Source organism: Danio rerio, chromosome 1 (assembly GCF_049306965.1).
Source record: "Danio rerio strain Tuebingen ecotype United States chromosome 1, GRCz12tu, whole genome shotgun sequence".
Taxonomy (NCBI): Eukaryota; Metazoa; Chordata; class Actinopteri; order Cypriniformes; family Danionidae; genus Danio; species Danio rerio.
The window spans coordinates 50025480-50051353 of record NC_133176.1 but is presented as its reverse complement, the minus strand read 5'-3'; the positions used below and the strand labels follow the sequence as shown (position 1 = coordinate 50051353).

The 25874-nt window shown below is 34.5% G+C and overlaps 2 long non-coding RNA genes and 2 other non-coding genes across 7 annotated transcripts; 3 read left to right on the top strand and 1 right to left on the bottom strand.

The window, feature by feature from the left end:
- Positions 1–662: 662 nt before the first annotated feature.
- On the top strand, positions 663–17847 carry LOC108190346 (uncharacterized). 2 transcript variants are annotated; one of them, XR_012408132.1, is made up of 2 exons: positions 663–802; positions 17674–17847. It is a non-coding gene; the product is annotated as an uncharacterized lncRNA (long non-coding RNA). The 2 variants fall into 2 exon arrangements; XR_001799507.4 differs by having other exon boundaries at positions 663–6134.
- On the bottom strand, positions 17635–25039 carry LOC103909193 (uncharacterized). 3 transcript variants are annotated; one of them, XR_012408147.1, is made up of 4 exons: positions 24892–25039; positions 21037–21109; positions 18530–18707; positions 17635–18118 (listed from the first exon to the last, which is right to left on the bottom strand). It is a non-coding gene; the product is annotated as an uncharacterized lncRNA (long non-coding RNA). The 3 variants fall into 3 exon arrangements; XR_012408141.1 differs by lacking the exon at positions 24892–25039 and adding an exon at positions 24450–24623; XR_012408149.1 differs by lacking the exons at positions 21037–21109; positions 24892–25039 and adding an exon at positions 24450–24623.
- Positions 21509–21592, top strand: mir15a-1 (microRNA 15a-1). Its single transcript, NR_030003.1, has one exon. It is a non-coding gene; the product is annotated as a microRNA 15a-1 (primary transcript).
- mir16b (microRNA 16b) lies at positions 21696–21835 on the top strand. Its single transcript, NR_030007.1, has one exon. It is a non-coding gene; the product is annotated as a microRNA 16b (primary transcript).
- Positions 25040–25874: the final 835 nt, after the last annotated feature.

Here is a 25874-nt window from a genome sequence, read left to right as displayed (position 1 = left end):
ACTGAAGCAATGGTCCGGTTCATTCAGTTGGACAAGCATACATCATTTCATAAAGTAATCCAATTCATTACAAACTGTACCGTATGCATATATACATGTATGTACTGAATCTACTTATACAGCACAACACATTTAAGATGTTTGTAAATACACAATGCCATTAGGCGATTCACCTGAATTTGCAACTGGATGATCGTTACTGAAACAACTGTAGAAAATTTAACAAACAAACAAACAAAAAGGAGCAGATACATCTTTGCAAAACGCGAATAAATGTGCTGCTAAAAGATTTAAACAAGCACACATACAAACACATAATGAAGATATCCGCTTTCGCTGTCACTGTATAAGCTGCTCGAGCTTGTCATCGCAGCGCTCTGATGGAGACTTGCCTGGCACTTCGCGCTTCCCACCCCAGCGAGCGCGCATCTTGCCCCGTATGAGTTGAGCTGTACAGTGAGGGGGGACACGTGATCTCATCTGATCCCGTCGATTTTGTTATAGGGTGGAGGGTCTGGGTTTTGTGTACATAAGGTCGTGTGCTGCTCGCTTCTTTCTCTCTCTCTCTCTCTCTCTTACTCCAAGTGCCACCGCTCCGCCTCCTCCTCTTTTCGCAACATTGACGCAATGTATAAATGCTGGAACAAAAGGACAACTTCCTTGAAGCTTGGCGTAATTGCAATAATAGAGGCTTCAGTGACACACTGATAGGAGTCCGGCTTTCTACAGGAATATCCTCCCCATTGGCTCGACGTACACGTTAAAAGGGAATTGCACTTTCCCAGGTTATTCCAAGCCTGAAGTAAGTATCATAAACCTGCCTTTTCTTTTTTTCCGTAGCCAATCGCTCCGCTCGCGCTCCCTTCGTTCATAAGAGGAAATACGACGGAGCGAAGCTTTGTTGTTGAGTTGCCATTCACCGAGCCTTTCCCTTGCGTTGGCTCTACGATTTAAATGGCTGAGGACGAAAGTTGCCGTGTTGTTTACAATTCATTATCAGGCTTATCTAAAATATAGCTACGCGGAGGTGGTAAACAGCAGGTCGCACAGTTATTATTATTATTATTATGTCCGAAAAGAAAGGCGCTAGTTCTTTGAATGAATGTTTATTAGTGTTTGGTGAAGGCTTCCAACAAAAGGCGATGGACGCGCTCTCGCGGGGGGGATTGAAGTAGAAGTCGCTTAATGTCAATGACACTTTCCACGATTAATTTCGTTGATTCGCGGAGGTTGAATAGCACATCAAAAGAGCGGATCGACACATACATCATCGAGCACAAAAAGCTGTAGTGAAAGCTATAGCAGCGAAGTGCCGGCTTTTATTATAGTCAACTACACTGAAGCTGCATTCCGCTTCCATTCCCAAATTATACGAGGATGGGTTGTGTGTGTGTGTGTGTGTGTGTGTGTGTGTGTGTGTGTGTGTGTGTGTGTGTGTGTGAAAACCGATATATTCTCACATGTTGCTCTTTCTTTATGAGTGAGTATGAACAGGCGGGTTTGATTTCTGCAAGCAAACGATGCCTGTGTTAATGCCGAGCAGATACTTTGCGAACAAAGGACCGGGGGAGAATTTCGTGAGGTGGAGGACGACAGTAAAAGAACGGGTAGACTGTTTACAATAATAACAGGATAGTCGTGACGTCGGGTGATAGACAGCTCTCTCGGCCAGAGGAAAAACTTCTGAGCCATCAACAACATTCTAAATTTGGACAGGGGTTACATCATCGAAGTTAAAGCTGCTGGGGGGGCGGGACTTCCGGTTGATTTTGAGTTCGTACCGCTGAAGCGGCTGCTGTGTCTTTGTGTATCCGTAGGTCTCCGCGCAATCATCTCGCTTTCACTGCCAAAGCAGAGTAGTGGTTACAATTTTGACCGGTCGCTTTACTGACGAAATCTTTAGAGATCGTAAATGGCTCAGTTGTCTCGTGGATGCATTGTGAAGCAAGCTCGCCACATTTAAATGATTAAACGTCACCAGGACGACTTAAAGCAGGACATGAACTTAAACACACGAGTTCTATCCAGAGAGCATTTTGGCATTGATCTGTGAATGAACTCCAGTCAAAATGTTTGGTTTTGTGCCGGCACTCTTCATAAAAGCTCATAATGATAGATAATGACATGCCATTTATTAGAAAGGGTTGAAGAAATATCATGTAATGACTTGCTACTAAATAAAGACATTGCTTTAACACAGAAATACTACTTATGAAAATCAATCCTACACCATTCATTGTATAAAGTACATTTGTGTTGCTAGTGCACATCATTCGTTTAGGATTTATATGAACATTTTCACATTCAAAAGGCTGTTACACCAAAAACAAAATGTAGAAATCATGCCCTTTAAACGGCACCTGTGATGAAAATCATCCTTTGTGAGCTGTTTGGACAGAACTGTGTTGGTATATTGTGTCCACAGTCATAGTGGGGTGATATAAACACAATAAGTGTCTTTTTTTTTAATTCCTGACGTTAAACTGATCCAAATCCCTCCCATTTTGAGGCTGTCTGCAACATGACATAGGAGTGTGGTTTCTCCGCCCACCAAAATGATTGACACCTATTAACATTTCTCCATAGTAACGCGTATAATCATATCAACAAGACAGGATAAGCGCAAAGCAACAGAGATTAAAAGAACTGTTCAGCGAATGTTTGTTATGAATTACAGCGATTTTACCGTCTTTATCACCACAGCCGCATGTCAGTACACTTATAAAAGACGCTTCAATCCCAGATTGAGGACGTTAAAGCAGGTTTATTTTGTACATTAGCATAACGGATATCCATACAGTAGTGTATTTTAACGTGTATCCTGTCACATTTGCCGTGCAAAAACAGTGTAAAGTTAAAAGCACAAGCTGTTTGTGTTTTGTAATGACATTGTGTGTGACTTATCATTGCAGAAAGGCTTGAATTAACTCCACAACAAATACATCAAATAATCATTGGGAAAGTTATTACTGTATTATTTCTCACAAACGTTACATTAGATCTGCTTCCTTTATGTCTGTCACTGTGCTGTTTATCTGACAAACACACTGACAGGCACATGGGATTGGTGTGCAGGAAGAACTAGCATCAAAAGGCACAAGCAACAAAAACTGCTACAAAGTGTTCAGAGCAGTACATTTTAATATTCAGAAAGGTACATTAAATAATCTGATGGGTGTTTTGAGCTGAAACTTTACAAACACCTTCTGTATCTTATCCTAAATCTTGAAAAAGGGATAAAATAGGTGCCCTTTAACACATGTGGGCTGAGGTCAGCTCTTTTGAGGACCTATTTTGTGTGCATGTTTTGATAGTCGTTTGCAATATTGAATAAAACCTTTAATTAGAAAGCTTTTTGTATTGTAAAGCCTTGCGACCAGACACCATTAACTTTAGCAAGATCTCTCCTGCACTGGGTCTCTAATAAATGAAGTTAAACTAAACAAACCAGCATGAGGCAGTGGCTGTGTCTTGTTAGGCCGGCCCACTTAACAGGGGTCGAAGGTTGCTGTTGTATTCTCAGACTTGACTTGCAGGCATCTATTGGCTTTTGATGGATGTTGTTACTTAAGTGTGTAGGCTCTGGCCTCTGTAAAAGGGGGGGCCGTCCCCTCACATGCTCCCACCCCCTCCCTCCTACTAAAGAGATCACAGGGGTGCAGCTGCTTCAGATGGCTTTGGGGTGGGGTGGGGGTCTGAGACCCTTCAATGAGAGAACAAAACCCTTTCATAAACACACACACTCAAGTTCACCCCTTACAACTGCCCCTATTTTCACACCCCTACAAAAAAAATGTTTGACAAGTGGAGGGTGCAAGAGTGCATTGAGGGCACAGCAGACGTATTTGTCCTTACTTATAAGTTGCTAATTGCTGAATTGGGAGAATTATGAATCTGATAATACACAGTTTACTGCACCATGTGGCTTGATTTGTAATTAATTCCTTAATGGTCAGTTTATTACACATGAATAAGTAACCCATTAGGTCAAGGATTTCATGAAGAGACTGAATAAACTGCTATTGCATAATACAGCACAACATTTTAACTTTCAGTATCAAACTACTTCAGTATCTGCTTTCAGCTATCAAACAGTTGTAGTGGGCCCTATCTACTTTGCTGACTCGGCAATTTTTCAACAAGGGTGCCAGTAATTGTATCTTTTACACTGCCATCCTCCTTGATGTTACACAATTGTGATCAAATTACAATTCAAAAACTTCAAGTTAAAGCAGTTAAAGGCAAGACATTCCTCACAACAACAAGAAACTCATAGAACGAGCTAATGAAATTAGAAAATTATCTGTCATTTGGTTGAATGTAAGTTGCATCCCTGGAGTATTTTAAATATTGCTTGGGGTGAAAATTGAAGGCAGAATCTTTAATTTGAATCAGAGATTCAGAATATGTATAGAGAGTACTGTTAAACTTCAGTACAACATTTTGTCAAACATTACTTGCCTTATACAACATGATACACTAGCCATGACAGGAAATCCTGAATTCAGAAATCATTAAGCAGTCAAGAGATTCGCTGTATTTAAAAAACAAACATGCTTAAATAGGTGTACGTTTGTTGTCAGCAATTTCCCTATGAAAATAGCTTATTATATTAACGATGTACTTAACAATAGATTACATTTGGTCATTATACACTTTCAAAGTGTCATGCCTCATGTATGTGGCGGTAATCCATGCTGTATTAGCTTAGTGACACTTTTATTAGTGTTTTAATTAATTACCTGGCTTTATGGTATTTATAGAGCTATGGGCTACTTCTAAAAAGTCATGGCAAAGTTGGCATCTATTATATACAGTTGTGAAATGTGGATAGTTAATATGTTCAGGTTATAAAGCTAGCAAAACTTCCAAGAAAAGGTAAGTGAGCAGTGGCAGTAAGAGTAAGTAGTAGTAGAGTAAGTAAGAGGTAGTAAGGTGAACTAAGTGTAATGCAGCAATATTAGAGCTTTAACAAGTCAAATAAATCTGCATTTCAATGTTGGTTTGTAACAAATCACCCAAGACACAAGAAGCTGGTTAACTCTTCTGTTGGTATCTCATACAGAGTATCTGTGTGTGGATTTAAGTGGGCAGCATTACGATTTGGGCGTTCAAGTGTGTCACAAAGCAGTTGCTGAGGAAAAACCAGGTCATATCTCCCTCTCTTTCTGAGCAGAATGGATATTTTACAACACCACTGAGGCTGAACTATCAGTTTGCATAGGGCGTATACAGAAGAACACCTTACATAAGTTTCTCTATAGGGACCTGGCAGGGAAGTACTGGACGAAATAGCTTAAATGACCATCATTATACCCGAGGGCTACTTTTTATTTTTCGAGGCTTCTGATGTTCACATCAGTCTGCTTCCTCTCTCAGTTGACAGTCGCGCACGGGATTGTTCAGCTCCAAATACCGGAGAGTTTTTAAACGAGCAGTTTCTAAATAATATACCATTGCTCCGTGTAATATTAACGGTGATGAAAAAAACGTTTCTTACAGTAAAATCTCTTTATCTCCCACCTTCAAAACCGCTCTCTAAGTCAATGTTCCCGGCATGCCCATGCAGCTGTGGGCGGCTCTTAGATTTGAATGAGCAGAGCGCCATTTTTCGAGTAAGCGGCGATAACATCAACACTGAGCGCGCGCACAGAGAGACAGAGAGGGGGACCGTGCGCGCGACGCTTCGCCTAAAAAATAAGACTTATTATCCGGATTCGGGATAACAGCACGGTTTGGAAACCGTTTAAAGATCAAAATCGCATACGAGGTAGTGTCGACATTCTCAGAAGTGACCAGCGCAAACGGATTGTGGAGCCGAAGGAGAAAAGGGGGCTATCGTTCAGCTGCGTACATAAGGGAAAACCTGCAAATTTTGAAAAATAATCTATAAAAATATCGCTGTACGCCAGGAAAAATATAGAAAAATTCTGGAAAATACCACAGGGTCTTGGGATCGGGATTCGGCGGGGTGTGAGTGAAGATTGTGTCATTTTGGCGTTTTTTCGCGTCGCTTTTTGAGCGGGAGTAACGGACGAGCTGCTGGCGCAGATACACACAGTTCAGTCCGAGAGCCTGTCAAGCATCACATACTGAGCTCAGATTATAGAGGACAACATCAGCCATTTCAACCGGTAAGGTGTTTAATATCGAGCTTGTCATAAATATATATTTTATGGTGTTTTTTAAAAGACCACATTTTAGTGAAACTGTCTTTAAAAGCGTATTGTTTTTAGGGGAAATGCGCCATTTTATCAGTCCATACACGAAATCCCTTGTTTATTTACTTATTTATTTATTTGTTTAAAGAAAAGTTTAAGCGTTTCATAGTTCGTGGTGACTTGACGCTGTCACGATGTAACTAGATTGAGACGTCACAATGCAATATGCTACATCTAAACTGAAGGGACGACTAACTTAGCTTATTTAACTTTTCAAAAAACTGACATGTCTTGTAAAGTTAGAGCTTTATCCTGGCTTGCTTTACAATATGAATATTATAACACGTCATGTGTCTTTGTGTTTTGTAGGAATATTTATTAAAATAAATAGAAAAGGTTCTGGTTAGGGAGTTATTAGAGCAGAGGACGCGTGTTGTCTGCTAACAGCTAGAGAAAGTCTGATTCCTGCTATTCAGCTTTTCTTGGATGTGAATTGGAGTTCAGCAGAGTATGGTTGCAAGCATGGCAATTTCACCTTGTTATGTAAGATAGTGGAATTGCGCACGGGGTTTTGCTCTAAAAAATAACCTAACGTTAATTCTTTCCTGGCCTACAACACACATTTGTACAGTCTAAGTAATTTACTTGCAGCTTGTATTATCAGTTTTTAGCAGCACTACTTGAAGAATATATTTATTCAAACTTTCTGTCAGAGGCAGTTGTTTCCATTTTTAAAACTTTTTTTTTGTGTGCAGTTTTTGCTCTGAACTGGTGTAAGAGTAACGTTTGAACAACTGTGGGGGGTGGAATTGAAAAAGCAGGCCTGTTGAGAAAAAGCCTATGTCAGTTGCAGAATTGCTGAGGTGTGTGTTTCTCTGCTCACATTCAGGCTGTGTGTGTATTGGGTGTCTCATGGAGGGCGTGCCGCACCTGGAGATTCAAATGAGCCAAAATTGTGCTCGGACTTTTCTTTTCCTCTGTATGCTTTATTTTATTGATAATTCTTCATACAGTCATGCCATAGGCAAACTGGCCAAGTATAAGAGAGAGTATTTTTGAATATATTTTAAGTCATACAGGCACACAAAAACTGCAAACTACTTTATATTTTTTATGCAATTTTGATTTTGGAGTGTATTATGAGCAAGACTTTTTGTTTTGCCGTGTGAGTTGTCCATTCCCTCTATATCAAAATCTTTGAGGCCAAGTTTTCGTTTGAGTTGACTTCCCCTCCTCAATTATCACACTATATGCATAGTGCTGACCTGATTCACTTTTAAATGGACTTTTCTTCCCTAACTGCATTGTATTGCACTTTATAAGAATTATTTAAAAATATTATTTTTCTCATAGTTTTTTATTTGAAACTTAAGATCACTGAATGGCTTTTTATGTTAAGCAGTTGTGGGTGATTTATTAAAAAAAAAAATCGTGGTTGCCTAGAGTTAATATAGGCATAGTCATTGAATACGAGTTCGATCGTCACATTTTTTGAAAAGTGTAATTACTTTTTTCAGATTTTAGTTACACTACTTACAAATATTTATTGAAATACAGAAATAGTGTTTTGCTTTTGAAACAATAATTAATTTAGTATGTCTAAAATGATTGATAATAATAATTGTGTTTTGTTGCCAATTTCAATATCAGTTGTTTATTGTAGGCCTAGTCACTGCATTTTGTACTGTAAGAGCTTAATGGCCAGTTGTTTTCGCAATAAATAATATACCACCAGCAAGTTTTTTTTGTTTCTGAGCAATGTTTTAAAATTTTATTTCTGATATTATTGTTATTATTCAAACGTTTGTGTTATTATAAATCAAAATGTTCATGATTTAATGTAGTCACCCCACTAGGGTTGAACAATATATTATATTTGACCATCAATATCGCAATGTGTGTATCCGCAATAGTCACATCGCAGGATAAGATTATTTATTAAAGATTACAAGACAGATATTATTAAATATTATTTTTATATTATTGTATAACATGATGACCATGCTATTTTATGTTTGATTGTTAAATTTTTGTACTTAAATACTGTTAGAATCTCCAAAAAACCATACAGAATTGTTTAACTTTTATTTTTGCTTTGTCATGTTTATATGTTATATTATATATATATATATATATATATATATATATATATATATATATATATATATATATATATATATATATATATATATATATATATATATATATTACAATGTGTAAATTGATATGCAAAATATACATATTTCATGCAGGTGAACTGCATGGAAAAAACTTTATCACCCCAGTCAATCTAAATTGATGAAATCTTTCAGAATAGAGCTATTTAAATCATACAGTGAAATTATATTCACAAAACAAAATATAGAAGTGTAAGATGCAGCCCGACACCCCATATAAAAAAAAAAAAAAAACACTTATGAACTAAGAAGATTACTTTCCATGTTTATAGTTCATTTGTCTAATGAGGCAGTGTTTCCAAATAGTAAATTAATGTTTCCTATGTTATTTTAGATGAAAATATTAATGCAGGCTTAGTTTCTGCATGCTGCAAGCTATTATTACTTACAATTTTATTTTTACTAAAAACAAACCAAAACGAGGGGGTAAATTAGATCGCTTATTCTCTTTATTGTCATATTGTATTAGTGCCACTGAACATAAATATACATGTTTTTCCATAAACCTCAGAAGCAGTGCCTTTTTAATATTCTCTCATTATTGCAAATAATATTGTTGCTATTGCAAAATAATATATATCTGTAAATTAATGTAGGCCCAGCCATTCCAGGTTTGTTTAAGAGGTTTTTGGCAAGCAAGGGAAGATCATGAGAAGTCTGGACATAATGATATGAGCACTTTGTAAAGACTTTAAAATAATGTTTATTTTTTTATTTATAGTAAAATTGAAAAAAAAAGTTAGAGTTGACTACTGACTTGCGCACACACACACACACACACATTCACTTTAAAATGTAAGTAATTCATTAAAGTCTGTAAACATAATTTGTTCTGAAAATAAATAATATATCAGTCATATCTTTGTCATAATATGATCATAATATAAAGCAAAAAAAGTATATCAGGAATGTAAAGCAGAAATGGTCTCATATATGCCTACTTGTCCAGCCACAACAACAAAAATTGAATACTGGACCGCTGAATGAATCCACCCAGTCTTTTCATTCACATAAATAAAAACTACATTCAAAGTCAGAATTATTAATCCCCCTGAATCATCAGCCCCAATTTTTGTTTAATGGAGAGAAGATTTTCACATTTGTAAACATAATAGTTTTAATAACTCATCTATAATAACTGATTTATTTTATCTTTGCCATGATGACAGTAAATAATACTTGACTAGATATTTTTCAAGACACTTCTATACAGCTTAAAGTGACATTTAAAGTCTTAGCTTGGTTAGCTAGGCAGGTTAGAGTAATTAGGCAAGTTATTGTATAACGATGGTTTGTTCTGTGTAAACTATTGAAAAAATATATAGCTTAAATGGGCTAATCATTTTTAAAAATTAAATACTGCTTTTATTCTAGACGAAATAATACAAATTTATTTCTAATAATAAAAAATAATACAAAAAGACTTTCTCCAGAAGCAAAAACATCATCAGACATACTGTGAAAATTTCCTTGCTCTGTTAAACATCATTTGGGAAATATTTGAAACAGAAAAAAGTTCAAGGGGGGCTAATAATTCTGACTTCAACTGTAATTATTTAAAAAAAATAACAGGCAAAAATGTAGTAACTGTAATTATTGATATTTTAGTGTCACACTTTAGTGAGGATTAAAGCTTTTGTGTGTGTGTGTGTGTGTGTGTGTGTGTGTGTGTGTGTGATTTTATAATTTTATGTCAGTGCGATTGTGGTCATGAGGCTCTATTGTGAACGAGAGGCTGGACATTAGTTACCCACTTAGTTAGGCCACTTTACGTTGAGTTTGTCTTCAGGTTAGGATTAAAGGTTACAGCATTTCTACAGGTCTCGTGTTTCCTTGATATCAAGCCGTCTGTTATACATTCAGCACATGAGCTGATGTCTGGTAAAATACTATAGATGATGACAAAAACATAGAAGGAGGGCCAACAACAAATTTTTTAAATGCATTTAATTTTATATTTACCTGTGGAGAGAGATTTTAGATTAAATTACATTCATATTGGCATGATATAAAACAAGGTGTTCAATCATAAGTCATTTAAAAAAAAAAAATAACACAAAAAACTTGACTTTTTTGGCATGAAATCCCTTGTTTGCTTGAATCTTGCATTCGCTAGTAGAAAATAAATCCTCAAGGCCAAAGATTGTGTTTGATATTATTACTCATGCTTGAAAGTTATTTTATTAAGTGCAGGTTGTTACATATTAACACGAACAATGTTATATTTTCTGAAAACACTCATCGCCTCTTCAAGGTCTAGTTGCAGTGTTTTTCCCCAAACCGTTAGAAAGAAGAAATTCTCCAAATTTTGCCCTGATAACCTTTGATCTTGGTGAGCGTGAGCTGGTTCTCTTGTGTCTCTGTGACCGTGACATATTAGTCACACATTTGAACATTATGACTTACACCAGTTCATTATGATGTGTATTGCAAGTATCTTTCTCACAATTTGAACAGGCTTTGGCGACTTGTAAGCTCTTGGCCCGAATCCAAATGGAAACCCTCATATGTATTTGACAGCAGTAGTGTGTCACGTACTGCTAAGACCACTGATCTTGTTGGCCACTGTGATACTCCCAGTGATTAGTGCTATTTTTTTTCTATGTTAATGGTTATGTAATTTCGCATTTGACTCAGACCCATCCCACACTATATGAAAAACTCTATGTAGGTGCAGGAACTGTGAGTTGTCTTCATTGTTTTTCTTCAATTATTATTAGATTCTCTTAAAAATATTTTTTTATTCAAAGAGAAAAACCTGAAAAGTGAACGCAGCCAAAATATAATCCACTCATCGTCATCCTCATTGTCAATATTATAGTTCTGAGCATTTTGTGGAGTTTCAAATTGTGTAATCCTTTGGTTTTTAAGTCCCGTATTAACTTCAAACTTTATTATTTATTTCCAACAGCAGCAGCTCCTGTAGATATTGCAGGCCCGTACTGTACAAGCTTGTTTTATATACATACAGTTGATGTCAGAATTATTAGCCCCCCTCTGAAAAAGTTTTTCTTTTTTAAAATGTTTTCTAAATGAGGTTTAACAGAAGAAGGAAATTTTCACAGTATGTCTGATAATATTTTTTCTTCTGGAGAAAGTCTTTTTTTGTTTTATTTTGGCTAAAATAAATTTTATAGAATTAAATTTTTTTTAAAACATTTTAAGATCCAAATTATTAGCCCCTTTTAAGCTTTTTTTTCCGGTAGTCTACAGAATAAACCATTGTTATACAATAACTTGCCTAATTACCCTAACCTGCCTGGTTAACCTAATTAACCCAGTTAAGCCTTTAAATGTCACTTTAAGCTGTATAGAAGTGTCTTGAAAAATATCTAGCCAAATATTATTTACTGTCATCATGGCAAAGATAAAATAAATCATTTATTAGAAATTAGTTAATAAAACTATTATGTTTACTAAAATCTCTGTCAAACAGAAAAAATAAACAGGTGGGCTGATTATTCAGGGGGTTTAATAATTCTGACTTCAACTGTATGAATGTCTCCATTAAGTAAAGACTTCATGAAGTAAATGTGATAGCAGAACTGCTCCCAAAATGAGTTTGAGGTTTGTGTTGTGTCCCCCCCCCCCGCCCCTATCATTTATACTTGTCTCTTACCACAAGGTTAAAGAAGGGCCTCGAAGATTCAAAGTTGGTTTGATGTAGTTTCAAATAGTAGCTTGAAGGGGAGAAAGAGAAAGAGTCAGTCACTTTGCTGCGTTATTATCATGAAACCTGAAAGTCCGTGACATTTGGGCTGGGGGCTTTTGGTTTAGATTCACTTGGTAGTAGGCATGGGCCGGTATAAGATTCTGATGGTATGATAACCTTTGGATAAAAAAAATTACAGTATTGTGATTACTGCTCTAAAATAAGTTCTTTTTAAATGTCTATCTAAAAAAAACAAAAAAAAAAATCCCCATTTTGAACACAATATATTTTATTTTGAGAAACTTTAATATTATTTTGGAACAGTAAACACGTCAGGCTACATTATTCAACTAAATCATTGACTTCTGCTCTCTTCATTAGTTTCATAAACACAAATTTCGTTAATTTAAAACAGCGTCTTTGGATAACTTTTCTGCTGGAGATACTGTTGTCCTAAAAACTAAAAAATATACCATATGAAAGGTATAGCAGAAAATTTAGCCAGTTTTAAAACCTTGACTTTTCCAAACCGAGATATACCTTGAAAATGGTTATTGTCCCATGCCTACTTCGTAGTAAACTGATCAGTGTGAAACAGTTTCAGGGCTAACTCAAGCCATTTTCTGTGTGTTTGTTTGTGTTTTAGACATGCAGATATTGAATAATTGAAAACATTGTTAAAATAAACATTCACAATATTGATATCGTGGGTACATCAAAATACAGTGAATAATTGTTTAAACTTTAAGAGTGCTTTTAAAAGTATATTTACATCGTGTTTTAATAGTGCTCATAACAGCACCACGTGCTTGGAGAATGAATTGGTTATAAAGCTGCACAATATTTGAACAATCTGACTTAGCGATATGGCCTTGATAAATATTGTGATGTGAATACAATTTCACCAGATGATTCGAATAGCTCTATTTGGGAAGATTTTATTAGTTTTTTTGACTGGGGCGATCAAGTATTCCTCTATAAAGTGCATCTGCATAAATTATGATAAATTACAAGCATATAGAACAAACATTAATAATGAAACAAACAGCGCTTCATGGTTTTCTAATCTAAAAGTATTTAAGTACAGATCTTGAACAATCAAACGTAAAATAATATGGCCATCATTGTATAAATAATTTTTATATATATAAAATAATATATTTAACTTTCAATCTATAATACATACCCTAATTCTGCGATGTGACTGTTGCAAATACACACGTTGCCATATCGATGCCCAAATGATTTATTGTTCAGAATTGGTTATCTTACTAGTTACATTTTCACATCTGATTTAATCTGTTTACAATCTAAAATATATTGATTGTAAATTCTCTTGACTGTTTATATAGCAGCATGACTCCAATAGTTAACATTAGTAATTCAACCAAACTCACTATGAAAACTATTAAGCTTTTATAATGACTATTAACATGTTAAAATCGTAGTTGTAATCTGATTACAAGTTATAATGAGTTCATAACTAATAAATAAGTTGTATTTTAAATTAAAATTAATGTGGTAACTTAATAAATCTGTTTATGTTGCTGAATTGTGAGTTACATTTTAAACTTTATCATCCTTTTGCAATTTACTTTGTTTGAAATGTTTGTTTACTCTGAAGATCTACAATTAAAGTCAGAATTATTAAAGCTACTTAATCATTAGCCCCCCTTTTGTTTTTGTTTTCCAATTTCTGTTTAACGGAGAGATTTTTTTCAGCACATTTCTTAACAAAATAGTTTTAATAACTCATTTCTAATAACTGATTTATTATATCTTAGCCATGATGACAGTAAATAACATTTGACTAGATATTTTTCAAGACACTTTTATGCAGCTTAAAGATACATTTAAAGGCTTAATTAGGTTAACTAGGCAGGTTAGGGTAATTAGGCAAGTCATTGTATAACGATGGTTTGTTCTGTAGACTAAAGGAAAAAAATCGCTTAAAAGGGTTAATAATTTTGACCTTGAAATGTTTTTAAAAAAATATATAAACTTTTATTTTGGCTGAAATAAAACAAATAAGAAAAAAACATTTAAAAAAAAATAAAAATATATTATCAGACATACTGTGAAAATTTCCTTGCTTTGTTAACCATCATTTGGGAAATACTTAAAAAAAGAAAAATGGAGTAAGTCAATATCTCCCTAATATATCGATTATAAAAGAAAATTTGATACCATCATAAGCCTTGTGTTTGCCCAGCAAGATCAGAGGCAGAGGATTCTCGGTTTGTGGTGGTTGTGTGAGCCCTTTTGTAAATGATCATTTAGATGCGAAACACAGAAATGAAAATCTTGATCTGAGTGTCAATTACAAAGCTATCTGCTAAGAGGAACAGCACGCCAGCCGAGATTTCTGATGCCAAACGGTGGAGCTCTTTATTGTGAGCTCTTCTTAGTTGTAGATGTGCTGCCAAGGGCTGCCCCATCTGACGTTACCAAGGCAAATGCACATATTATGGGGACTGGTGCTGTTGTGGGGTAGTAGGCAAGTGAAATGATTGGTGTGTGTGTGTGAGGTTAATACAGTAGTCTGAAGTTACTTAATACTGCTTTTGTACTGTACTGATTCTTTTACAAAGGTAATATAATATTCTGAAGCTTTACTTATTAAAATGTATATATTAAATTAAAAAGAAAATCCAACAACTGAGTGCCATCTTTAAAGCCAGTTAAGAATCAGAAGTGCTGTGGCTTTAATATTAACCAAATACTGAGGTAGTATTATTTTATGAGTTATAGAAGTATAGAACTATGTATTATGTAATAATTATACTTTTATTACAATGTTATTGTATGGTTTGTCTCCAAGATGCTTATTCTGAAATGTCACGACTTGGTATGTGACGGTGTCAAATTCTCTTAGTGTAATATTCGCTAATTCTTTCATCAAGGTAAATGCAATTATCACAATATTTGGATAAAGTTAACAAGAAATGGTTGAGCGCATAATAAGATACAACAACACTCTTTTACATCTCTATAAAAATAAATATATAAATGATGATTCTTATTGATATTAATTACATAATATTACCCACATGATTATGTCTTCGGCTGATCAGTAGTACTATTATTTGGATGGGAAGGTACACGCAGTGTTGTACATTTCCTCCATAATGAAAACAAAGCTAAAATGAGCTCTGCAAATGATAAACTATTCTGTGAAAAAAAATTGCGTATTCATTACCACAACATATTGTACTAAAACCGACAAATCTGATAATGTCAAATGTATAAAGGGCTTTTCAATTAAAATATAGCAGTACATTTCCTTTAACATAGTAGAATCTGTCCAGTTTCATAATTTTTTTCTTAGCAAAAACTATTGACCACAAGTCCACAACACACTTCAACCATGATTCATAAAAGACACCTACTAATGTGCCATTTGGTGTAACTAATAATTAAATAAAATATACAAATAAATAAAAATGTGTAGAGTATATTTAGAACAAGACAACGGCATTTTAAAAGACTTTATTTTAGGTTTCAGTGTAGTCTAGTAAATATATAAAGTTTACACAAAAATGTTGCTAGTGGTGTGGAGAGTGGGATTAAAATCTATTAATGGTAATTTACTAATTTAAAAAACATTTCTGGACAGATCTGCTGTGTAAAGTGTGCTTTCACACTCACACACACACTTGTATCCTCTTCGCTTGTTACTCTTGTAAAAGCAAATGATGGGAGCAGCTTCCCCTTTCTGTGGTAGGAAGTAAATGTTTCTCTGCTAACTTCTGGTATACAAAGTTAGAGGGAACAACAGCTAGCTGCCGTGTCGTAAAAAAAAAATACACCGAACACATCACTAGGGTTTGTTAGTTTGGTTGAGAATTATAGTGATTATAGTTTGAGCATGCTCTATTTATCTTTCTTTAGGTGCATACACAATGCAGACAAATGTTTAATAATTCTCATAATTCTTGAATGTAAACTAATTTGTTTATCCTGAGTTGTGGAATTCATCATCTAGTTTTATTACCCTATAATATTCAGTCAGTAAATATCGAGATAATGCACTTCATGGCAATCATCAATGAGATTTATAAAGTTTTATAGTAGTGATCATCGTCAAATATGAATTAGTTTTTAAAATAAAAGGTTTAAGTTATGATCATTTAATTTGATGTTGTTCTATGATTAGGCTTGGAGTGACTTTTTTGTATGCTTAATGCTTGCTGTATACTTCAAGATATTCTGTAAAAGTTAGTTTAGTCATAATATCAACTATTTCTATACAGTAAAAGTATGATTATTACATTCACGATCTTGTTTGTGCTATTAGAACTTGTGTTGTGTCCTTTGGTATACATTTTATGCTTTCTTAATAAAAAATGTTGATTTTATTACTTCCATTTTATTTATATATGGATGATTTATTTATATATATATATATATATATATATATATATATATATATATATATATATATATATATATATAACAGGCATGGGCTGTTATAAGATTCTGACAGTATGATAACCTTAAATAAAAATATCCCGGTTTCAAGATATTGTGATTACTGCTCTAAAATATATTCTTTTTAAATGTCTGGGTAAAAAAACTAAAACTTTTTTCCACTTTGAAAACAATATAATTTTTTTTTAAAGATGTTTAATACTTTAGAGCAGTAAACATGTCAGGCTTTATAATTCAAATGAATCATAGATTTCTGCTGTCTTCTTTTGTTTCAAAAACACAGATTTCTTTACAATTTAAAAGTCATCTTTGGATATTTTTTCTTCTGGAGATACTGTTATCCTAAAAAACTAAACAAAAGTAAATAAAAGATATTACACATATCTTAGGAACGATATTGCTCAAAATTTTACCTGTTTTAAAACTTTGACTTTTCCAAACCGCAGTATACCTTGAGAACGGTTATCATCCCATGCCTAATATAACATATAATTACTATTTTTTGAAGATATTCACAGCTTTAGTACTGTTTTGACTTGATTGTTGGAGATAGTATAACTTTCCTACACACTCACACACAATCATGACGTAAGGATTTATCTTCAGAAAAAAATACGCTACATTTAATCATTGAAATGATTTACAAACATGAGATTATTACACCAGTTCAGTCAAATGAATGCATGCTATAAAGTGTTTTTTAACCTGTAATTACAGTGCTCAGCATATATAAGTACACCCTTCACAAATCTCTCTTTTAAAATCATATTTTTAATTGGAAACTTTACAATATTATATTTGTGCATATACGTTAGATTAGTCTGACAAATCTGGAGCTTATCTAACAAAATAACGGTCCACAAACTAGTACACCCAAATTTATATGATATAGAACATATTAAATTTTAAAGAGGAGAAATCAAGAAAAGCAAAAGAATTTGAAGGTTTTTGTTGAAATTATGTAGGTTGTCATTTAATTTTTGCAATATTTAGCTTGAATTGAATTGCATATTTTTATATCTAAATATGTTTGGTGACTAAAATATTATTTTAATACATATATCTGTTAAAAAAATCTGTTTTGTTTAAGTGCAGCAAAATACACAGCCTGAGACTGAGAAATGGATCAAAATATTCATTTTCAAAATGTGGTGTACTCAATAGTTCTGAGCACTGTATGTCTAACGCAAAAATAATCCAAAAAAAGCCCAAATTTGTGCTTCATGAATGTCTTTATTTTTGTTTTCTCCAGGAAAGGAATGTAGAGCACACGGCATGACACTGAGCTGTGACAGACTCAAGTGACTGTAAGTACACCACTGATTTAACCTTATTATTGCCTATAAAAGAAATATAAGAAATGTGAATTTGTAGTGCATGAAATGTATAGAATAGCCTAAAAATGTCTATATTCTCATGAAGTACCTGACAAAAGAGAAAAAAAAAAGGTGAAAGGCATACAGACAGAGCAAACAACATAAGTAAATATTATAATGTGGGAGGCTACAAGCTTTTGTCCACGAACACTTTTCATTTTTTTGTTCTCCCAGAAGTCCTCTTTTCATAACCTGTAATTTTAGCCTTATAGACAGCAGATGCTTCACTGTCCTCTCGCTTGTGTGACTCCAAAAGTTTATTGTCAGTGTGGGCTCACCTGGTACAAAAGCATACGAGCACATGCTGAATGGAACAGAAACCTGGGGGGAGGGTTTACAAAAACAACTAACATCAGAAATAGAACATGATAAATATTGCAAGTTAGTCATGCCTGAAATGATTGTTATTAATAGCCCACTCATTTTGCACTTTGCACACGAGTCATGTCAATTATTTCTTACACTCGCTACGTAAGAGTCATTTCAAAGAGGATTTAGAACAAAAGCGTACTTTGTTGTTTAGCTTACTCATTTAGTTCTTTAAAAATGCATGTCTCGGCTGATTTGAATCTACTCGTGGGTTCTGTTTGAATATTCAAATAAATTTAGGATCAATTTTAAGCTTGAGTTTTGAAAAGTCATTGGCTTTCTGAAGTTATCATCATGGTTTGTTAAAGCTAATGTAATAAAATAAAGCTTTGACTACAGTGGATTTCAATGCTGCACACTTACCTGATAACGGTGGTTTCATCAGTGAGAGAAAGACAGGTTGTGTAAGAATGGCGTGATTATCACGTTTTTCTCAGAACAGGTACCATATTACCAGAACTGACCAAACCGTGTGCAAAAGATTTTGTGCACAGAGCACTTCTGCAATCATATCCACCCATCGCTGCAGATTAGCAACGTGCTGTTAATTAAACAAAATATAAAATATTTGGTTATATAAAGATCACAAACAGTGTAAAAAGCAAGAATTTAACATTAATATGATTTTTTGGAAGCAATTTTACACATTTAAAAGCTGTTAATAAGTATTATGTTCAATTTTTATTGCGAAAAAACAAACTATTTCATTACAAATAGTTACATACCCTTATCTTTGTTGTTGTTTTACAAAAAAGAAAAATAATAATAATAAAACAAAAAACTTAATAATAATAATAATAATAATAAGGGGGAAAATGGAATCAAGAGTAATAAAAGTGTACAGAAAATTACAACCCAATCAATGTTCAGATGCATTGTCATTGTTGAAAGTAAATGTTTACAATTAAACAATATAAAATAACAATAGTTATAAACAAACAAAAATGTAAATACTATGGAATGAATAAATAAAATAGAAGGAGAGTGCATCTATTAAAATGGAAGGCAAGATGTTAAGAGAGTTAAAGTAAGTTCTAAAACTTTGCCACTTTTTAAAGGAATTAGTTTTGCTAGAGCATCGAACGTTTTTCAACTTTAGAAAATGCATGGTATCCACAAGCCATTGGGATATAGTTGGAGGCTTATTTGATTTTCACTTATGTAGAATACGATGCCAAGCTAATAATGAGGTAAAGGCCAAAATATTAAGATGTTTAGAATTAAACTGAGAGCAAATCTTTGAAATCCCAAAAATAGCTACATCAGGGCATGCGTTGATGAATTGTCGAATATTTAATAAATATAGAACAGTGTTATTTATAAAATGTGGTAAACTTGATCTTTTTTTATTTATTTATTTTTTTTGCCATGACATAGCCAAAGAGGCTGATATGGCAATAAACTCAGCATTCTAGCTCTATATACCAGGGGTGCCCAAACTTTTTCTCATGAAGGGCCAAAAACTAAAATTAATTGAGGGTGGTGGGCCAAAGGTATTAAAATAAAGTTGCTGAGGTAATTTCCTAAAATATGAATATTTTTTAATCTGTTGTATAATCATACATAAAGTTGAAGTCAGAATTATTAGCCCCCCTAAATTATTAGACTGCTTGTTTACTTTTTCCACAATTTCTGTTTAACGGAGAGCAGATTGTTTCAGCACATTTCTAAACATAATAGTTTTAATAACTCATTTCTAATAACTGATTTATATTGTCTTTGTCATGATGACAGTAAATAATATTTTACTAGATATTTTTCAAGACACTTCTATACAGCTTAAAGTGACATTTAAAGGCTTAACTAGTTTAATTTAGTTAACTAGGCAGGTTAGGGTAATTAGGCAAGTTATTGTATAGCGATGGTTAGTTCTGTAGACTACAGAGAAAAAATATAGCTTAAAGGGGCTAATAATTTTGAAAATTTAAAACTGCTTTATTCTAGATGAAATAAAACAAATAAGACTTTCTCCAGAAGAAAAAATATTATCAGACAAAAAACTGAAAATGTCCTTACTCTGTTAAACATCATCTGGGAAATATTTTAAAAAGAAGGAAAAAATACAAAGGGGGCTAGTAATTCTGGCTTCGTGTGTGTGTGTGTGTGTGTGTGTGTGTGTGTGTGTGTGTGTGTGTGTGTGTGTATACAACTATATATATATATTTACATTTAACAATGAACTTCTTACAGTAAAAACAAACAATCCCATTTATACCACAATGGAGTTCAATGCATTGTCTACTGTCCGTCAAGGAACCATATTTATATTTTAACTAGGGCTGGGCTGATAAGTTATATTATATTTAATGGCAATCAAATTGATGTCAATAAAAATTATAAGCTCCGAACTTTTTTTTAGTCTATATTGATCTGAGAGCCAATCACACAGTAGAAATGTGCAACAGTGGGAATCTAAAAAGTGTGTTGAAATCAAATTTTGGCCACCGAGATGTAGAGATTAGAGATGTATTGAATTTTTGAGATGTATCAAATTTAATACATTCAAGATATAATTATATTTTGGCCACTAAAAATGTATTGGCTGAAAATATGGTATGCCATTTAATGGACCCTCTTATTTTTGTGGTTTCAGTCATCGTTGGGATTGTCTTTTGAATCTGGAGGCATTAACATCTTATATCAAAATGTATATCGTTATCATTCAATATGGAAAATAATTATCGAGATTGCATTTTTGTTATATCACCAAGCCCTAATTTAAAACTTTTTTACTAAATCTGATTAACTTAATTGAAAAATTTAATTTCAGTTTGCTTTTCTGTAGTTATGTGATATTTGAACTGTCATCTCTGTCAAAGGCATCCTCACATTTCACAACAAACTTTTAAGCATGAAAAACAATGCATGACCTTGAAATTGGACAGACGTCTGCCAATTTTCCAGGTTTCCATTTAGAGCGAACTAAAGATGTTCACTTGAAACCTAAAAAAATAAATAAAATATGTTACACTTTGTATGTTTTTCCATACATCCTTATCTTAGTAATCTATGTCATGTTGCATTTGCATAGCACAACCAAACATGAGCCATAACAGCCCACAAGCCAGGAGAAGTCACACATTTCAATTAAAATTGCCTCTTAGTATTTTATTCCTATTTTTAATGTTAGTTTCAGATGTTCTGAGCAAGCTTGGATCCTTTTTTCGATGTCATTTTGGTTATTAAATTACAAGATGCATCCGTATTGACACTTCTTTCTCCCTTTGTGTTGATCCTGTGTTTTCAGGTTGCGAAACGAGAACCGTGCGTGTGTGTGTGTGTGTGCGGATGTGTGGGCGCGCGCCTCGCGTGAGTGCGTGTGTGCGCGCGCTCTGTGCGGGGCCTGTCGGTACTGTAGCAGCACAGAATGGTTTGTGAGTTATAACGGGGGTGCAGGCCGTACTGTGCTGCGGCAACAACGACAGGACAGACGCGCACTTCCCATTCAAACGGGTGAAACACCGAGAAGAAAGATGAAGTAGACTAAAACAACAGCGGCAGCAGCAAGACTACGTGTGCCTGCGAGTCTCCTGAACTTGGCCGTGTGACAGACTGGCTGCCTGGCTGTAGCAGCACGTAAATATTGGAGTCAAAGCACTTGCGAATCCTCCAGTATTGACCGTGCTGCTGGAGTTAGGCGGGCCGTTTACCGTCTGCGGGGGCCTCGGGATCCCTCATCTCGTCACTTGAAGACCAACGACTTTCTAATGACATGCTGGCCTAATGACTGTGTTTTTAGATGCTTTTATTCTGGGAGAACAGATGACATGAAATCTGATATTACATCCAATGCGCTGTATAATTGTTTGTAATTCGATTTTTAGATGGGTCAGATGCTTCTGCATAAGTGCTTTGAGCTCGTTGATGAAATGTACTTGAAAATGAAATAAAAAATAAAGATAAAAATATTAAAATCACCATCATTTTTTGACAGACTATTTAATGTACTGAATTATGGGCTGTATATCAAATTCATAATTTCTCAGAAGAAATGTTTACCATTTCTAGACGTTACGGAGCTCTACCTGCTAACTTTTTGGTCGAGGCACACCGATGAAGAGTGATAAAATGTGTCGTATTACAGTGTTGTGGCATCATCACATCAGTAATGTACTCTCCGTCTTTATTTTCACATTTTGTATAACGCAGCATCGCCATCTTCTGGGAAACTTCAAATGGCTTCAAGTTTTATTTAGATCCCCCCGTTTCTTTTAAGCTATTATTTAGGGGAGGGGTGCAGACAGAATTAATCGGTAGACAGGCCCCTTTTGGTACTTTTAGGTGTTTGTTTTGATATTTCGCGTTTCTTTCCCTTGGTAAGGGCCGTTAATAATAAGTATATTTACACTCCCTCCGTTGAAATGCTCGTTTTTCTCCTCAGGCGATACTGAGGAAACCATTCTTCAAATTCGTGTCCACCACCAGGCCAAGATTAAGAAAAGTTTGCCTTCGTCTGGATTAATTATACAGAAATGTGTCAAATAAGCAAGTGAAAGATGGAAAATGTACTGTAAAAATGCTAATTTATCTAAAACTTTTAGGGCCACTTCAGCTTTAAACACGAACCTTGTTAGGTACACGAAAGGGCAAAAATCAAAGAAATGTGCCAACCCTAAACAAATCTTTAGCTAAGATTCAACTTCATTTCATTTTGTTCATATGTGGAGATGAGAATACCGTTTATTCGATGTACGGTCACGCACGCTCGCCAGTTAAGGCCATCTTATTTATTGTACTGGTTTTTAAATCATATGTCAAAATAAAATAATTATAGGTTGTTCAGTACAAACAAGATTTAAATGACTTAAATGCAATATCATAATTTAAAAACTGAAACATTTATTCAAATAAACCCCCTGATTATCTTAAACGACGAAGCGCAGGTCTTGAATCTCACATTTCTGACAGAAGGTGAGCGATCCTGCTCAAAATCCAGCATTACAGTAAACGCGGTTAAACTATAAAATAACTAACTTAGATCTCCAGCTGCCAATCAACTAGCGTTAATGTAAGTTCATCTGTGGCACCCAGCATTCATGGAAATCTTGACCAAACGCTTCAGCTGGTAATATTACATATAACGTGCAAGATTTAAAGACAAACCCTACTGTATGTTATTTTTATGCATGTAAGTGACATTACTTAAACTCTAAAAGAGCACCACAGAATCCTGTTAATTATAATTGTGTGTATTAACGACGCTTACTGCACGTATTAATACTCTTTAGATGCTGAATGACAGTTGCTACACGACGTGGGCCAGTTATTGGTGGGTAGCCATGCATTGTAAATCTTATTGTTTTAGGTCAGCATGAATAAATATATATAATGGTTTATATTCCTTCTGTCGTTTTGATTGGTCACTTATGGTTATGTAATCGATTGTTTTCTTTTTTCTTTATTTAACGCCAATAACTTTTGAAAATAATAATAATAATAATTGGTGCCTCTAGCACAGCAAAATGTTTTGCCTTTATATTAATTAAAATATATTTATTATTTCTATAGTATAAAAAATCCTTTAAAAAATATCCACATCAATTGCACATCGCGTTATAATAATAAAAAGCAGGTACAAGTGAAATCAATAAAATTGTCGAATGACATTCATGACGGATACCACAAGCGAACCAAAAAATATTAAGAGAAAATAGGGCAGAGACCACGTCACTTTCTTCATGCTCTTACGTCACTCTCTTTCTCATGTCATTGAGGTTACTCTATCCCTAGACTGAACAAGAGCATAAATACAGTACATTAGAATACGCACTGACCACTTTCTGAAGCGGAAATTCATAGTGCACCCTAAAGGTCTGCACAACTTTTTCCCCTTCTGTTCTGAATGAGCTATTCTTGGCAGGTAAGGCGAGATCCTACCGGGTAATTTCCACAGAAACCTCATGTGGAGTGTCACAGCTGAGCAGCGCGCAGGGTTATCCTGAAATCTGATTGGGCAGCCCTGAAAATAACGGTTTTGTTGTTGTTCAAAATACTAAAGGCACGCAGGCAAGTGCGCTCCTGTTTAGCATCTGTTTGCTGTTTTAAGCTCATTTATGACATACCGCGAAATCATATATGATCACCTCACTAAATGGCATCACCTGCGTCCCGAAATCATAGTATGGCGAAAACGGCAAAGTTATTAGAAGTGCATTCACACTACAAACATGTTCCCTAGTGATTACTAGATATATATTCCATGACAAATTAAACAATCTAGAGCTAAATCAGAATATATAGCTATTAAAAATCAAATAGGAAGACCATGATGTGCCTACTGTACCTTCATTTGGTCCATTTACCTCGACATCTGCTTACTAGTCACCCAAAGGTCAAGAACGTGAGGTAAGTCAAAATAAATAGTTTCTATAATAATGCAATAATCCCATGAAAAGTATGGATGTTGGGAAAAACAGTTCCACCGCATAACTGCGAACACATCACGCGCTCTTTTATTGGATAGAAACCGCGCGCGCCAGTTACTAGGGCACTCCGCAAACGCAATCATGGCGCTTGTTGCTGTGCAGATTTCAACACTAGCGAACTTCAAAAACAACAAACAAAAGTTGACAGGCAAGTCGCGCGTTACAGGAGTCAATAACGACTCTTATTCGAAATGTTTAATTAAACAAGACTTCAATGCGAGAGCGAGACAATATGTGAACACAACTAAAGGCATGTTTTCGTTTTTGAAAGAAGTTGGTCGGATATAGATCGCCCCTTACTTTGAGCGGCGAGGTTGTTGCCATGCAAAACTTCACAGCTGTAACTGAGTGGCACAGAGCAGGTTAAAAGCTTTTAAGGTCACATCGATCCTGATCCCTCAGATTTGCACTCCGTCTCGCACGTTTTTGGATCCTCGCTCAAACGACTAGTTTGTATCAAAACAAAGCTACATGTGGTCTGACAAATTACTGCACAATATGTCGTCAAAATATGTCTCAAAGACAGAAAGGCCAAAATTACCTGATGTGTGGTAGTAATCCAGTCGAACGGGATGAAGTTTTACTCATTAAGGGATATTTTATCCCCACAAAAACGTCTTTAATCATATATTCAATTATCCAGAACTTTCTTTTACGTGAAAAGTTGTTATAATTGTAAGTGAAAGTCGATTATATAATAACGTTACGTTTAAAATTCAAATGTATGAGGTGGACGGGATAGCTGCGGATAAGCATCAGTATAGCGTTGCCATCATTTTTTAACAATGCATAACAATATTGAATATTTTTACAGTACTGTGACGGTTGGGTTAAGAGTTAAGGTGAGGGGTAAAATACAATTTATTGGGTAATGTAATAAATAATACTCCATTACACTATTTTTACATTGCGGTTGGGTTTAGGGTGAGACGTTCATAAAATGCAATAAATAGGAAATTTAATAAATAATATAAATGTATTCTTGTTAACTTCCGACAGCAACCATATCTGATCTAGCAACAAACGAGATAAACGATTTCACTTTTGACGGGCATTTGATTTCATATAGTGTGTATATGTGACTCATTTATTTTGTTTCACAGACGAAGGAAAACCAGTTTTGTCACAACATGAGGGCGAGAAAATGATGACAGATTTTTATTTTTTTTGCTGAGTGATCTTTGTAATAATAGCGTCGGTTGTTCACTAGAGGTCGCCGTTGAACTAGAAATAATATTTTTTTTCTAAAAGCGGAAAAAACTCCCTTTTATCACGTCATATCC